This window comes from Lucilia cuprina, chromosome 2 (assembly GCF_022045245.1).
Source record: "Lucilia cuprina isolate Lc7/37 chromosome 2, ASM2204524v1, whole genome shotgun sequence".
Taxonomy (NCBI): Eukaryota; Metazoa; Arthropoda; class Insecta; order Diptera; family Calliphoridae; genus Lucilia; species Lucilia cuprina.
Window position 1 is genome coordinate 5309863 of NC_060950.1, and position 18226 is coordinate 5328088.

An 18226-nucleotide genomic window follows, 5' to 3' on the forward strand; every position below is an offset into this window, starting at 1 on the left:
GTTAGTTAGTTAGTTAGTTAGTTAGTTAGTTAGTTAGTTAGTTAGTTAGTTAGTTAGTTAGTTAGTTAGTTAGTTAGTTAGGTAGTTAGGTAGTTAGTTAGTTAGTTATTTAGTTATTTAGTTAGTTAGTTAGTTAGTTAGTTAGTTAGTTAGTTAGTTAGTTAGTTAGTTAGTTAGTTAGTTAGTTAGATAGATAGTTAGTTAGATAGATAGTTAGTTGCCCCAATGTCACCTAAGGGTGATTATGTTCGAAGTTAGTTAGATGCAACATATTCTAAGAGATACACGATATTAAAAGCACATCTATACAAAATTGTACGAATAGATTCCGGCGAGTATATAGCATGCGGAGAGGACAATAAGAGGTGTCCACAATAGGTCCGTTTGCAGACACACATAAGTATATTGCTGAAGACTGAGTAAGATATACCCAAAAATATGTTTTTAGTAAAAAAAAACTCAATGTCTTTTAAAAACGTTGTCGGTACGATTGATTCCTCTTTTTAAAATTTTTGAATTTTGTTCAAAATTGCAAACGTAAAATTTCAAATCAATTGATATCAAAACAAATCTAACAAATCATAAAGATCTTTATATGGTTTATGTCATTTATGGCAATAAAACTCATTAACAATTTAAGTGACTAGAATGCAGATTTTTATTTTGAATAATTTTGTTTATTTTCGCAAATATTTTAACAAATTAGCTTTATCTTAATGCTTTTAATCAAATTGTGTGTAGATGTCTTAAAAACCTGCAAATAAATTATTTTCTATAATTAATCATTTGTTTTACGTTTTAATCCAATATTAATTTCCAGTACAAAAATTTGATTTAAAACAGACAGACAACAGCAACAACAACAACAACAACAACAAAACACCACTAAAAGTGTCATCATTGATGATGTGTCATGTTGAACAATATTGTGGGCGCCATTTGAATGAATAATTATGCCAATCGTTTTATAAATCAAAATCAGGAAAAAATTTACAAAAGAAGAAAAAACAAACTTTATTAAATCAAAAGAAAAGATCAAAAATGCACAAAATGTTGGCTAAAATCATTAAATATGCAAATTATTCTTAAGAAACAAACAAATCATACAAAAAGACACAATAATAACAACAACAGCAATGAATAATTCCAAAGCACAACTAAACAATTTATGGTCACACTGGATTAATAATTCAGGCAAAGGCATGTCCAAACACGCCGTATGGATAAATAATTTAAAAAAGAACACAGTCAGTCAGTCGGCAGTCAGGTACCTCTTTTTTTTGTCTGTATTTAAAAGACTCAACTTTGTTGCCATTGAATAAGATTAAATTGGTGGCGGACGAAAAAGCTTAAATGATATAAAAAAATAATTTGAAAAATATCATTTTTATTTGTTGTGTAGGTGGGGATGGTCAAACAAAACCCACAAAAAAGGCAGACAATAACAAATGATAAAACAAAATGAAAACAAAGATCGATTTGGTTTGATGAAAAAAAAAACAGAACAAAATTAATGCATTTCCAAAATTAACTTATAGTTCTATGTTATTTTCTATTATCAAGGTTTAATTTGAAGAAACACTAGTAATAATTTAGGCGAGTAAGCTCATCTATCACAAGCTTTCCTATGATATAAGGTTTTCTTAAAATGGTTCAAATTCAAAAAAAGTTAAAAAATTTTGCAAATTTGTTCACAATTTTGGATATTTTAATATGGAAATATATTTTGAAGTACTTTCTTTTGATATACAATAATTCTAAGAAAGTAAAATTTTGTATGTTCGAAAGATATCCCAAAAATGATATAAGATGATAATGATATAAATGAAACTGTGCGGCGCAAAGAGAGTAATGAAACCTTTGGATAAACCTTTATTAAATTCAACAAACGAATTCATGTGAATGTAGTTGTAAAAACTAAGATTATAAACATTCAGCGATAACTCTTTTTAACAAGAGCTCGAAACAGGAATGATAGCGACTTATGAAATACATGATTTTTTCGTTACTGACCAGCAAAAAAAGAACTTCCAACGAAGCGAAAAAGAAGTAGAATTGAAAAAAACACTTGATGAAGTAATGTCATAAAGAACTTTTACAATTTACCATATATCTAATAATATATGTATATGAGACCTTAATGTCTTAATGTATGCTTAAAATTTTTAAAAATCTGTTAAAATATTATTAACAAATTATGTGATTTAACATCTACAAATAAGTAGTTACATACATACAAAAATATGTACATATAGTAAGTTTCACAGCCATGTTATTAAGACAACAAAGTGCTAATTACATTTTAGTAAGTAGATAACATTACATCTACAACAGAGCAACAGATTAAATTTAACCAAATTTGTCTTTAAATGTTTGTTCAACAACCAAAAAAAAAAAGAACAAATTGTGTAAATCAAATAAAACTATTTTACCTTAAACATGCCACTGAATAAACACAAAGACAGAACAAATAGCTGTGAAGCAACAACAACATTAACAAGAGTAGCATATTGGCCACTGGGGGAATACGAATAAAATAAATTGACCATCCATGTACATAATATGTTGTATGTATGTCGGTAGTTAAAACCACATTTATAAATATATATACAAACATCGGTATCGATATCTGTAAACATATAAGCGTATAGAACAACAAGTATTAAACATAGTCAATCGTCACACGACTGAATATATTCCAATGAATGTTTGTGTGTAAGCATTAACCAACATGATGACCATTTATGATACATATACATATATTTATTTTATGTTTTATGATGGCTTGTAGGTGAAGGTCAACACCAACCCACTAAACAGACAACCAAACAAATGCGAGTCATTCCAAACAGCCCGTCAGTCACTCAGTTAGTCAGTCAAAGCCAACCAACCGACACAAAACACATACAATTTACAACATTTAAAGCATGTGACTGAAATGCTAATTTGTTTGAAATTGTACAAAATGTTTAGACGTATAAACGTGTATATACGTTGGCGTAGTATTTTCTATTTCTTGGATTTCTAAATACCTGTATGAGAGTGTATTTATAAATTAAATATAAACAAATTGTGGGACTTTTTCTTGATTTTCATTATTCTTTGTTTTATTGAAATTTGTATGAAACCATTCTTTAAGAAATTAAAAAAAATCCCCATTTGAAAATGTCATCATGTTTTATTAAACCTTACAGAAAGGTCTAGCAATAGCAAAAATACTCAGTTGTTCCCATTATAATAATTAAACTAAACGAAGAATCGAAATAAAAGTTGTTATACAAAGTGATCATAGAAGCTTTTAAGAAAAGTATCACAAACTTTTAATGTTTTGGATCGTATCATATGAATTTTCTTCCTGAAAAGTATCAACAATTTGTTCCTGTCTGCCTGTCTTTTTGTCTTTTTATATATCTATCTATCTATCTATCTATCTATCTATCTATCTATCTATCTATCTATCTATCTATCTATCTATCTATCTATCTATCTATCTATCTATCTATCTATCTATCTATCTATCTATCTATCTATCTATCTATCTATCTATCTATCTATCTATCTATCTATCTATCTATCTATCTATCAGATCAGCACAAAAACACAATACCCTCACTACTACAAGGGTGTAAGTTATAAAAATTGCTTAGAGAGAAAAGTTTGAGTCATATGATTGATCTAATATGTAGGAATTTCTTAAGCTTTAACTTTCCTGAAGTCTTATATAAACTTGTGTTCACGCCCTCGTTTAACAAACACAAAAAATCTTAATTAAGTTAATTAATTTTTACATTTTCCTTGAAAATATGGCTGAATGGAAATTCCACGAAAAGCCTAAAAAGCAAAATTCCACAATATTAGAAAACAATTAGATTTTATAAGGTTTCTTTATTAATGGCTTCTTGATTTCGATTTAACATAACTTCCCCGTAGTGATAATTGCATTCAATCTTTTGTACATTCATGACAAATATGAACAAAAAATCATATAAAAAAACTTATCCCATACAATAGACAAAAGATTCTCGGATTCTAAGCACGTTTTATCATGCCGAAAGAAAAAAAACCAAACAAACAAACAAACACCACAGTGAGTGGCCTGAATGACTTGACTGACTGATGGCTGCAAGACGGAATAATTCAGAAGAACAAATGTGTGATTGGATGTCTGTCTGTCGATCTGTCTAGTCGTTATAAAATATTGAATAACCAAACGATTGCTACTGTGTAAATAGTTGGCCTCTGGTGGAACAACAAGACTTTAAAAGATAAAAACGTAAATTGAAAAAAAAAGAATTCAAAATAAAGTATTAAGAAACAACAATAAGAATCATCTTTGTTATGGTGATTTGATAATGGCTTTGATGGCGATGATGTCTGATGAGGCTGATGAAAATGATGAATAGTCCCGATACCGCAGTCAATATAATTAATATGCCATGCAAGAAATTATTATTAATAAAGAAAACGATCGAGCGAAGCGACTTGGTTATTAAAAGCTCAGCTTAGCTCAATACAGAATGTTTCATTTAAACACACCCAATAAATAGTAAATAAAACAGCAACAACAACAACAACATCAACAAAGCAGCTAATGCGCTGCAGAATTTGCATGCGGATTACGGATTGCAGAATATTGCAATTGCCAAATGCATAAATTACATTTAAATATTTTTTTTGCGCTTTTCTGTATAATAAAAAAAACATCTCCATATAATCATCGTCATCATCAAAATACCTACAAATAAGAATTACATTCTTTATACATATAAAAATACTCAGATGGACAGACGTAGAGAGAGAAAAAAAGACAGTCCGTCATAAAGTGAGATATACATACAGATTTATTCAATCTCATTGTACTTCATTATCACATGTGTTGATTTATAACAACTAACATTGCAACCATTAATGCCAACTGAAACAACCAACCAACCACCAACCAACCGGCAATCAACCAATTGACTTGGTATGAGATGGCATACCTATAAACATGCATAAGTTGATAATGATATTAATTGTTGTTGGCAACAAATTTATTTATACATAAATAATTCTCATACATACTAACAATTATACACATAGACAGACAGACAGACATATTTATAATTTATTATAAAAAAAGGCTCACGACAATTAAAAATCAACCAAATGCTCGGAAAAAATGTGATGTGCTGCAGTTGTAGAGATTTTTTGTTTCTGTAACTCATGGTATGCGCCACACAATCCAACTACTCAGTCACATCAGCAGTCCAGTTAATCATCGGTAGGTAACGTGAATCGAAATTCATCAAAATATTCATAACAACCACAAATCATTTAAAGAAATATTTATGAAGTTTTAACGCGAATAGAGTTGTAAGTAAAGGTCGCAGGAAATTTTGCGCTACACCGCATTATAGGAATAGATTTATAATACACTAGCTATAGCTAGTACATAAATGAATTTTAGTCTTGACTCATATGGGAGGTGGCATGAGGATTCTAGCTGATATATTTTTTTTCAGATAAAAATATATAAGATTTTGTTTATATGGGAAATGCCACGCCTCTTTTTAGAGTAAAAACTCGAAAGGTCTCGTATTAATTCTTCCTTTGAAAGTATAATAAATGAAGATAAAGATCGATCGCCAACGTTATTAAGACATTGTTCCACATAGTTAATAACTTGGTAATGGAGTCCATGTTTTCCTTTTTTTCTTCTTAACCCTTTCAACAGTTTTAGTATGAAATTCGTATCGAAGTTGGTGCAAAAAAGTTGATAATGTAAATCTGATCTTAAGTTATTAAGTGATCTAATAATCATGCGTTTTGGTAGAATGATCTTGGAAATCTTGATGATTAACTTTAAGGTTAATCGCACTCCTGAACTAACTATTTGTGCCAGGCGATCTTCAATATTGAATTACAATCTTCAAAAGGGGACAAAGATAACAAACGGATAACGGATCTGTAGACATCGTCGTAATTTTCAAAACATACTGTCTCATATATTAATGGGTAATTTTGAGAGGAATCTAATTAGCGAGTGATCAAATTCTTTTCGTAATTCGAAATTCTGTTTATGTAAATTGTTGTTGTCAAGTGCGATCAATAGAATTTTTCTGATCGAAAGCACAGATTGTGCACACTTATGCAGAAAGATGTCATATTGATAGACCCCGGCATTTATATATTTTGTATGAAAAATTTTCGGTTTTAGGAGAGGGGAATTTCCCCCCCCAAAATCCCACCCTTGTGGAAATGCCTCTGATATACGAACTATTTTGATCACTAAAAAATGTGAAATTTGTCAATTGGATATAGAGGAAAAGCTACTCGATGACTCTTAAAAAAAGTTGTTGATCTCCCAAAGCAATCTTGTGATATTAAAGCAGATGCCTCGATGATCTTTAAAGTTTGACAAAACAAAGTTGACAAAAAAAATAGGTAAAGATTGCATTTCTTCACAGACGAAAAACTAACTTCCGATTGTTACAACTGCAGTTGATTTTAATATCTTTGGTTGTTTATACTTAATATTACTAATCAACCTACGCCTTCCGGATCGTTCCTATGCTAAAACTTAAATATGCCACTAATAGTAAAGGAAATATCAATACTATAGTCTTCTATATAATATGTACATTTATGCATATTTTGTAAATTACAATAAATTGTCATAAATTTAATGCATGTGACAGCAATCATTATCATATTCGAAATCAACCAATTCCATGTATTCGATTATGTCAGTAATGTTGTGGCATTAAAACGTTTTCGAACATTTATTATTATTGCTGCTGTTGCTGACTTCTGTTGTTGTTGTCGTTGTTACTGTTATTGTCACATACATACATAAAAAACAAACAAATAATCAAGAACAACATGATGATCAACAACGATATACAATTTGTCATTGCCTGATGATGGTTTATTTATAATGATGGAGTGTCAGTTAATTTGAAAGAATGATGGAATTAATTGGTTGCTATTCATGGAATGGTTTTACACAAATTAATTTAATCATTTTAAAATGTTAATGCTGTTAACAAAATAATTTATATACAAACATATGAATAGCACAAATTGCAGATTAATACGTTCTGTAAATCAGGAAGAATTTTATAAAAATGTATTTAATAATTAAGTAATATTGGCAACAAGGTTTTTTATTAATTTAATTAAAATTAAACTAGATTTTAGTTCTGCATTTAATTCATTATTTAAGTTTAATTTAATCCCTCTCAATTTGTCATTGTGTTAATTGTAAACAAATTAGAACTGTCATTAGCCAACTAATGCTTATACATCTATACTCGTGTTTTTGTTTTTTATTAATCCCCAAATTGCATTGAATGAAATCAAATTGTTTTAATTTTATAAAACATTTAATCACATCTACATACATTATGTATTTAGGAGTTAATGAGTTGTGATAAGTATATTAATTGAAGGTTAATGATTTATTATTAAATAATTATTGTTAATATTCAAATAAAATAATATTAAATATTTACAAAAAAACATAAATATATTAACAAAGACTGTCTTTTAGAACAAAAAATCGTAACAAGATTGTGAAAGCATTTCCTTTAAATTTAATGTCAAGAAAACAACAACAACAAGATTATCAAAACAAATGCAAATATGTAATTGATGGCGTAAGAACATAAAGTACTACTTGTTCTAGAAAAGGTGATGATGGATTTAATGTGATGCTTACACTAGCAAAGTAAGTGAAAGTGTAATGTGTATTTAATTTGAAAACATGAAACTAGATAAATAGATAGATAGATAGATAGATAGATAGATAGATAGATAGATAGATAGATAGATAGATAGATAGATAGATAGATAGATAGATAGATAGATAGATAGATAGATAGATAGATAGATAGTTAGTTAGTTAGTTAGTTAGTTAGTTAGTTAGTTAGTTAGTTAGTTAGTTAGTTAGTTAGTTAGTTAGTTAGTTAGTTAGTTAGTGAGTTAGTTAGTTAGTTAGTGAGTTATTTAGTTAGTTATTTAGTTAGTTAGTTAGTTAGTTAGTTAGTTAGTTAGTTAGTTAGTTAGTTAGTTAGTTAGTTAGTTAGTTCGTTAGTTATTTAGTTCGTTAGTTCGTTGGTTAGTTACTTCAATTCTCTCTAATTTCAAACAATTCCCAAATTTATTCCAAGCTTAACCATATTGGGACACTAGCTTTATAAAACTTCCTAACAATAAAAACCCAAGGCTTATCCAATGTCAGTGTAAACGCATCATATGATTTTCATTTTATAATTCTAATACTTACATACAACTGCAACTGAAACTATTTTTAGAATTTCAAATTAACACTTGTGTTTTTTTCGATTTTCGCTACTGTTGGTTTCGTTATAGATTTATAATAAATACGATTTGATTTCATTCCAATAGAATTCCTATTAAAAAAAATCAACTGAACTTGATAATCATCCACAAGATGACAACTGCGTACCAGGAAACTGAAAAATTAAATAAAAAAACAAAACATGAAGAGTTTTTAGTAGCAATGACAATAAAAAAAACAATATTGAATGCATTTCAATTGAAAAATAAAAAAACAACAATAATTGCATACAAACATGAAACATTTACATAGATGGATTTTTAAACTAATACACAGACTTCCCATACATAGATACAAATACATGCGAATGTTTTAAACTAGAATGGAATTGAAACTGTAAAGGAAATACTTGTGCATTGGTAAAATGAACTTGTAATCTAAAGCCAAAAACAACAACAACAACAATAAAAACACTAATGAAATTTGTTTTTGTTTTTAGCCTATTGCAGTTTTTTGTCTATATTCAATGTATTTATTGATATCGAACTTAAAACTATCTGCCAACAAGGTTTCTTTACAAATTTAAAATTTGTAGTGATTTTTTTTTTTCAACAAAAGATATTTGTTGCTGTGGCACATTTTGCATTTGAAAATAATAATAGAAATTGTTATTGTAATACTGGCTTAAAGAAAAAAGCCAGTGAAATATTTTTAATAACTTTATGATATTTTAACTCTTACAATCTTCAGTATTCTGGTGATGTTATAACAAAAATTTCATATGTTTATAATATAAAAAACAAACAACAATAAACAACATTTCAATAAATTAACACACAATAAATGTTTAATAAAATTTACAAATACAATATTAATAAAACATTAAAAATAAAAGCTGTTTAGTACTTCTTCTTCAAGCAACAAAAAAATAATTGCAACCGATTAACAAAATAGACTGGTTAACATAACTTAACTGAATTTTGTATAAAGATTTAACAGTTTCTTTTTTTTGTTGAAATGCAAAATAAAAGCAATAAAAATGTATGAAAACAAAAAATACAAGAGAAGATGAAGTCAAGCCAAAAAGAACTTAAACATTATTGCAAACAGACTGGTTTTTGAGTTTGGCTTGATGGTTCAAATTATCAGGAAGTTGAAATTTATATTAAAAGATGAAGTTGAACTGAAGCTGATCTAAAAATTAACTACAAAAAAAAAAAAAATAACAAACAAAAAAGAAGAACAACAACTTAAACAACTTGAGTGGGAATGCTGATAAAAATAATAATAATAATATTGGTTACCAAAACAAAAAAAATGAACAACAGTTGACAGAAATGGACAAAAATGCTATAAAGAATAAACAACATTTTGTTGTTCTTGTTGTTTAAAGTATCTAGATGAAACAAACCGTAAACGAATAGCAGTTAAATGCACAAAAATATCACATCACACCAATAACGAAAAACCATCCGGTCGGTCATCTGACCATCGTCGCAACCTCAACAGCAACATAACAATAGTAAGAAACATCTCCAGATGTTTGAAAGAATTAACACCTAAATAAAAAAACTAAGAATACAAACGAATCATTGCATAAGAATGCTTTTTCATTTATTAGCTCCTACCGTATTAGATAATTATTTTTACCTACGAAACACCTTTAAAATTAGGAAGTTTCGTTCTCTTAACATAACAAAAAATAAAAAGCTTTTTCCCCAAAATGAAGCTTTTTCCAAATCTTTTTAAAACTCTGTTTTTTTAAGTTTTCTTAAAAAAGCTTTAATAAAATTTTTTATGCTTTAATATTAAAGGCTTTTTTATGATTAGCTTTAGCGCAAAACTTTAATATAAACATTTTTATGAAAAGTTTTTTATTAAAAACATTTTACAAGGTGCTTTAAAAAAACTTTTTAAATACAAATTTTTGTATAACAAAAAGTAGAAAAAGCTTTTAAAACAAGTTTTATCATAAAATGTTTTTAAAGACAGATGATGCACAAAAAGAAGTTAAAAAAAGTTTTTTTTATAAAAAGCTTTCAAAATTTTAAAACGATTTCATTAAAACTTTTAAGATAATCATTTTTAAAAATCTTTCAAAATGGTTTTAAAACAAAATGTTTTGCTCCAAAAGCTCAAAAAAAAGTTTTTCGAATTAAAGCTTATTAAACAAGCTTTAGCATAAAAGTTTCCTTAAATAAGATTTAGCATAAAAAAACTTTTAAAATGAAATTTTTTTAATATGTTTTTGCATAAAAAGTTTATAAAAAATCGTTTGCAAAAAAAGCTTTTTACAAACTTCAGTATAAAAAGCTTTTAAAAAAATCGTTTCCACACCAAATGCTTAAGCTAAGCTTTTGCTTACGAAATACTTAAAAAGTTTTTTAATAATAAAACTAGTCAATCTGAACGCTTTTAAAAAAAGCTCCTTTAGCAATAAAATAATACATTCCTTAGCATTCCTGTAAACAACTATCAAGTGTCCCATAGCTAGAAAACAAAAAGCCAACAACCAATCTACAGTACAAACATTGATGACCGTGTGTGTGGTGACTTCAACCAAAAAAGAACAAAAAAAAATAAAAAAAGTAAAAAAAAAATCAGAAATGGACAACAAGTATTTTGCACATGTTTAAATAACCGAAGAAATAAATACTTAAACAGTCGTTGAGACATACAATAGTTAATAATATTAAAATTTTTAATTTGGAGGTCAACTACTTAAAGCTTCTTCTCTAGAATCTTACCAGCAGCAAAGCACAACTTTTTCCTACTCTTGTTTGTTTTTTTTTATATAAAATAAAACAACCAACCAACCAACCAACCGACCAACAATATAAACTATATTTTAAGAATTGCAGACCAACAACAGCAGCAAACATGACAAACGAAAAAGGTTAAAACCAGAATTTAATTTATTTAAGAAATGGAAATTTTCTGCTAAGATATTGAAGGCGACGATGATGATGTTAATGTTGAAAAAGAATTAATATCTATAAGAGAAGTAAATGTAACAGCAACAACAACAATTACAAAAAAACAAAAACCAAAAGAATTTTATTTAATCTAAATCTTCAGTTTAATGTAATGACCTTGATTCCTTGATTAAATATCTTTAGTCACTGTCACTGTATTAAAGGACACAAAAGAAGCAAAAGAAGAAGAACACACGCATTGGTCTGGGTCTTTCAAAAATTATTTATATAAAAAATGAATTAAGTTTTAAAAAAGGAACGAGATTTATGTTTAAAATTCATTTTTAAAAACACCACATACTTACTGTGATAGCTGAAGGTTATTTGAAAAGAGGATTTATTATATATCGACTAAACAGAAAATATCTATAAATTCTTAAAAAAGAAAACATTGATCAATTGATAATATAGAGAATTTAAAAGCATAATAAAATAAAAATAATTATTTTATAACATTTTTAAATTCAAATAAAATTGAAAAAGTAAGAAAAATTTTTTGCAAGCAAAGAGAAAATATAATTGTAGTAACCATAATCAAGTCAAAACATTTGATTATATTATGATCAAATATAGCCATAGCATCATATTACCAAATACCAACATTGTCATACATTATATTAGTTCTGAAGTAATCATATTAAGATCCGCAATAATAATATTTTAAAATAATCATCTTACAATCTGATATTCTTCTACTGCAGTAATAACATTATGGAACAAAGTAATCATATTATGGTTTAAAGAAATAGTCCTGTTCTACTAAATAAATAGATTATATCCAACCATAATATTATTATTTTGGATTATAAATATAAATTTTGTTATAAAATGATTACTTCGTTTACTTCTTCCTGAATCCTAATAGATACGTAAAATCATTTTATTGATGTCTGTTAGTCTGTTTTAACGTCTGAAGAAATCATATTATGATCCAAATTAGTCAAGACACAAAATTAAATCATATTAAATCTACTGCAATAATAATTTTATGGTACAAAGTAATCATATTATGGTTTTAAGAAATAATCATATTGTACTAAATAAATCAATTATGTCCGACCATAATATTATTATTTTGGATTATAATATGATTAAATTTTATTATAATATGATTACTTCGTTTACTTTTTCTTCCTGAATCCTAATATATACGTAAAATCATTTTATTGATGTCCGTTTGTCTGTTTTTTCATCCGCATGTATGTTGAAATCCTTCTCAGGACCCCTAGATATGTAAATCTAAATGTATGGATGTCAGTACGTTAGCGCCTTAATTTGATATAAAAATCTGATCATCGGCCACTTCATGTGGCCGATAAAGTGGCAAAAATAATGTCCAATAGGAAATTAATTGATAAAAGGTTCTATCTATGAACATTCTCAGAAAAGATGTTGCAATAGGCCAACTTGTCTCATCATACCTCCCAATCTCAACATTCTTGTTGCTCTTATCACAGGACATGGTTTATTAAGACTTGGTATAACATACAACGACATCTGTAGAAGCTGTCTTGACGAGAAAGAATCTGTTAAACGTATTCTAAGACTATTGTTTCGAATTCTTAGGAAAGCGAATATTTTAAAACTTGTCATAATAATTCAATCTAAAATTGAAATTAAAAAATCCTTTATCAGGCACAGCAATTAGCTATGAAACCGCCTGGCAACATTAGATCAGATATTTAACAGTCTATAAGGACGGAAATTCTCTTTAAATTCTTATATCTCTATTTTAAAATACTGGCTAGCCGCCGGTAATATTTTTCAAGCCGCGCCACCGCAGTCTTCTTTCGGCTCAAAAGCTAAGCCGGCTTAAACGTAGCCGCTGATAAAGAATGGAATCACACATGTATTTCGGAAAATAAATTCACCAATTTGAATGGAGTTGCCACTATTTTAAATTATTACTGCAAATTGAAAAGTGTTGCCACATAATATTGTGGTAATATTAAAATTGTGAAAACTACTTTAAATGTTCATTTTTCTGTAGAAAAAACTTATATAGAGACAGGTTTCTATATAACAGACTATTACACAAAGATTTTTCAATATAATAAACGCTTATAAGGTCAATTTCTGAAGAAAAGCCAACAATTTAGCCGCCGCCGATATTTTCGATAATAAGTCGCCGCCGCCGTCCTGAAATGGTTGCAACCGAAGTTTTTCCTATAAATGTCAATCAATTCCACTGTGAGTTTAACAATTCCAGATTTAATTATATTATGTAAATTTGACTGCGTATCCTTTAATAACAATAAAATTACATACAAACATACGATCATAATGTGAAAAGTTTACGATGAATTTCCTTTAAAAAAGTTTATCATGTATTTTTTATGAAAAAGTTTAGAAAAAGTTCATAATCATCAGAAAAGCTCACGAAAAGTTTTCCGTAGAAATGATTACGATCAGATCCAATAAAAATTTATGATCAGTCTTCGATCTCGATTTAAAATGTTGATCACATTCAGTTTGTAGTTCACAATATTCATCACTCATTATATACATCATTGACAAAAGGATCAGGCTTTACGATCAGTTTTCTTTTGAAAAGTTTATTTTCTATATAGAAGTTTTTGAACCGTTTTTTTATAAAAAAGTTTACGATCAGTTTCCTGAATTGAATCTTTCGGTTTTATTTAAGAATCAATTTAATTGCTGATAAATCTTTCACTACTCCAACCTCTTTCGACGAATTCGTTTTTTTTTTTTGTGTATAAAAAGCCTTATTTTGAAAGCTACCATTTGTTTAATTTTTTTTATTTTAATAGTTTATTTTATAAAGGACTTTTCTTTAAAAAAAATACTTTTTGAAAAACTATTTTAAAAGTAGAGTACATTTTTATAACGAACTTATATGGTACTACGAAATTAGTCATTTTAATTGAGTATTCAACAAAAAAGAATCATATTATCTTCTAAGAATTGTTAAACAAGACTTTTTATTATAGTTATTGAATGTAAATACGCTTATATTTTCTTGTTTAAAAATTAGCTGATTTTTTACACCATTTTCAATTTAAATTTTCGAAAATTCATTAAATTCAAATATTTGAAATGAAGTGGGTTTTTTGAAAATACAAATAAAACCAAAAAAAAAATAGAAAATTCTTAAGACTAATTAAGATAATGAAACTTCAATTTAACAAATACAAAGTTCTTAAACATATGTATGCAATTGTCGGAAATGGTTTAGTTTGTAGTACATAAAGTAATGAAATTGTTTAAGAATACATGTTTGTAAGGTGTACGAGAGTGTTTACGTTTAAACACCTTAATGAAACGTGATAATATATTTAATAGCGCAAAAATTCAAACAAAACGAACTAATTCAATGTTCACAAATCATGTGTCTTTTTTTTTCTTTAAAACACTGCTTGAGGAGGAAGGAAAACAAAAAAAAAACAACTAAAACAAAATATTAGTCATCAATAAATTAAAGTACACATGAATAATATTAAAAATAATAAAAATTTTTATTGCACTTTAGCTTTAGTACAAGTACCTGTTCGAATTTATTGTAAAACTATAGTTTTTGTAACAAAAAGGTTTTTTCACAATACCCCTCCCTTACATAAACAAGTAAATTTTATAAGAGTCGAACTATTTTGTGGTTCATTTAAATAAACACCTGGAGTTGGGCTTTTCATTAAATTATTTACGTGTGAAAACAACAACAAGGAATATATAATAATTGTTGTTGCATAAAGAATTGATGATTTTTTTACTTATTACAATTCAAAGTTGTGGTTTTATAAAAGGGAAGTTGTTAACAAATAAAGCAAAAAAAAAAACAAAATTAAAAGTATTCTTTTTGATGTGGTTGTTGTTGTTAGAGTAGAATAATAACTTAAGGTTTGTGACAGGTGTTTATTGTAAGAAATACAAATGATCAACTTTGTTCATAATCCAAGTTTTAGTTATAACTAATTTACTAACTAACTAACTAACTAACTAATTAATTAATTAATTAATTAATTAATTAATTAATTAATAAATTAATTAACTAACTAATAACTTACTAACTTACTAACTTACTAACTTACTAACTTACTAACTTACTAACTTACTAACTTACTAACTTACTAACTTACTAACTTACTAACTTACTAACTTACTAACTTACTAACTTACTAACTTACTAACTTACTAACTTACTAACTTACTAACTTACTAACTTACTAACTTACTAACTTACTAACTTACTAACTTACTAACTTACTAACTTACTAACTTACTAACTTACTAATTTACTAACTTACTAACTCACTAACTCACTAACTTACTTACTTACTAACATGCAGACAGGATCCAGGTTTTTTAGAAAGTTAAAACCATTTAATAGATAAATTAATAGTACTAAAAATATTTTTCTTAAAGAATTTTATTGGATTCATATTAGAACATACAAAAAGTTTAGTTTAAGCCGCCTTTACATGATCATAAAAGTTATATGATCTATCAAAATTTTGTGTAGAAGAGTACAGATGACATCGTCTAAACGCAATATGTAATGAAGCCATCACACATTGAGAGTGAATACGGATGGAAAATTTGACAGTCGAATGGCTCTCTTCCTTCTTTTTTGAAATAATTAAAAAAACAAGCAGTTCGCATTAGATCAGGGATGTATTTTTATGTAAACACATAAAAAAAATTAAAACAGCTGTTTCAATCTTACTATGTTATTGGTAGGTTTTAACACAAAAAATATAAACCATTCGATTTTTATTCTGTCTTTTGTTATACGGATGGAATTTCATTTTATTTTTTCATAAGACTTTTCGTACGTAAAGTGTGATCGTGTGAAGTGACCTCTGATCATTAAGTGTTGTTAAGTTCAATGCTTGTAGATGTAATATTAAAAAAATTACAAAAAGTACCATATGATGAAACTACTAAAAGTTACTCCCTTAGAAATTCTTATTCAATCAATATTTTTGTATTAATGGAACAATTATAACAATAAATTCTTTCTTTCTGGAAAACACTAATTTCCTTATAATGATTTGGTCCTAGCATATTGTCAAATTTCGAAAAAGTACAAATGTTTCTACAACCTATTTGTGTCAAATTTCATTGCCCTCAGAAAGGAAAAGCTTTAAAGAATCTGCTGCTAAAAGGACCTAACATAGATATACTTAACGATGGAAATTGCTATTTATGTGTTGTACAATTGACGTAATCCCCTTAATTCAGGGTTAAAAGCTTTTAACTACTCTTCCATATAAAAGTGTGTAATTATTTGAAGCTTTGATTTTTTTTTTTTTTTTTGTTTCTCTTTTAAAATTGTTTAGAACAATTTTTACTATTTATTCATGCTGCTTAACAATAAATAAATAATGAAAATAAAAAACGGTGCAAACTGAAAAAATGACGAGCTAGTTGGATTTGAATGTATGTGCATTTATAACAAATGAAAACGAAAATAAAACACATATTGAAAAAAACAAATATTTGTGGTTTAGAACATGCCTTAATTGCAAAAAAATAAAAATCGAAAAAAAACTAAAATTTTGTACAAAATGAATGACATATGTGTGGTAAATATAAATATACATACAAATATATGTATGTATGTACATATGTATATACAAAGTAAAAATCCAATGAATAACTTTTTTGTACGTTTTATTTTCTTTTTTTTTTAATGGAATTTTTTTTCTAACACTACGTGCTCTACGTTTAAAATGTACAAAAATATACTATAAATAATAGAAATAAAATGAACAACCAATAACAAAAACAATAACAAAAAAAATAATAAATTAAGGGTTTTTAAACAATTTAGTACAAGTTATGGACATTATGTCATTTTAACTATTTAACAAACACACATGCAATTAACTTACAGTTTCAAACTCAAATTCAAATTAACTGCGTCAATAATATTCAGATACTCAAATACAAATGCAAATACAATAAGCCTTATTATTTTAACCCAAATTATTTCTCATACCTTGAATAATCTGAACAATGTGTACAAATGACCAACAATTAATTCTATGTGTAGTACTTGTTGTTTGTGTATTAAGAAACAATATGACGTGAACGTTTCAAAAAAAAAAAAATCCCCCCTTTATAATTATTTTCACAAAAATAAACAAAAAATAATTGAATCTGTGATTATTTTATGGTCAGTATTTTTTATGGTTTTGTTTTTCAAAACCTCAATAATTTCCTTCTTTTTATCAATGTCTTTATATCTTTAAGTTAATTTAATTATTTACGACATTTTATGATTTTTGTTAAAACTCCAAAGAAAATGTCGTACTAAGGTAGACCCTTTTCAAATAAAATACTATTTTAATTTAGAAAAAGTCTTTCTAAAGAATACTATTTTCATATAGAAAAAGTCTTTCTAAGGAAGACTGTCTTCCTAAGGAAGACTCTTTTCATATAGAAAAAGTCTTCCTAAGGAAGACTCTTTTCATATAGAAAAGGAAGGAAGACTCTTTTCATATAGAAAAAGTCTTCCTAAGGAAGATAGAAAAAGTCTTCCTAAGGATGACTCTTTTCATATAGAAAAAGTCTTCCTAAGGATGACTCTTTTCATATAGAAAAAGTCTTCCTAAGGAAGACTCTTTTCATATAGAAAAAGTCTTCCTAAGGAAGACTCTTTTCATATAGAAAAAGTCTTCCTAAGGAAGACTCTTTTCATATAGAAAAAGTCTTCCTAAGGAAGACTCTTTTCATATAGAAAAAGTCTTCCTAAGGAAGACTCTTTACATATAGAAAAAGTCTTCCTAAGGAAGACTCTTTTCATATAGAAAAAGTCTTCCTAAGGAAAACTCTTTTCATATAGAATAAGTCTTCCTAAGGAAGACTCTTTTCATATAGAAAAAGTTTTCCTAAGGAAAACTCTTTTCATATAGAAAAAGTCTTCCTAGGGAAGACCGTCATATAGAAAAGTGTTCATAAGTAAGACTATTTTCATATAGAAAAAGTCTTCCTAAGGAAGACTCTT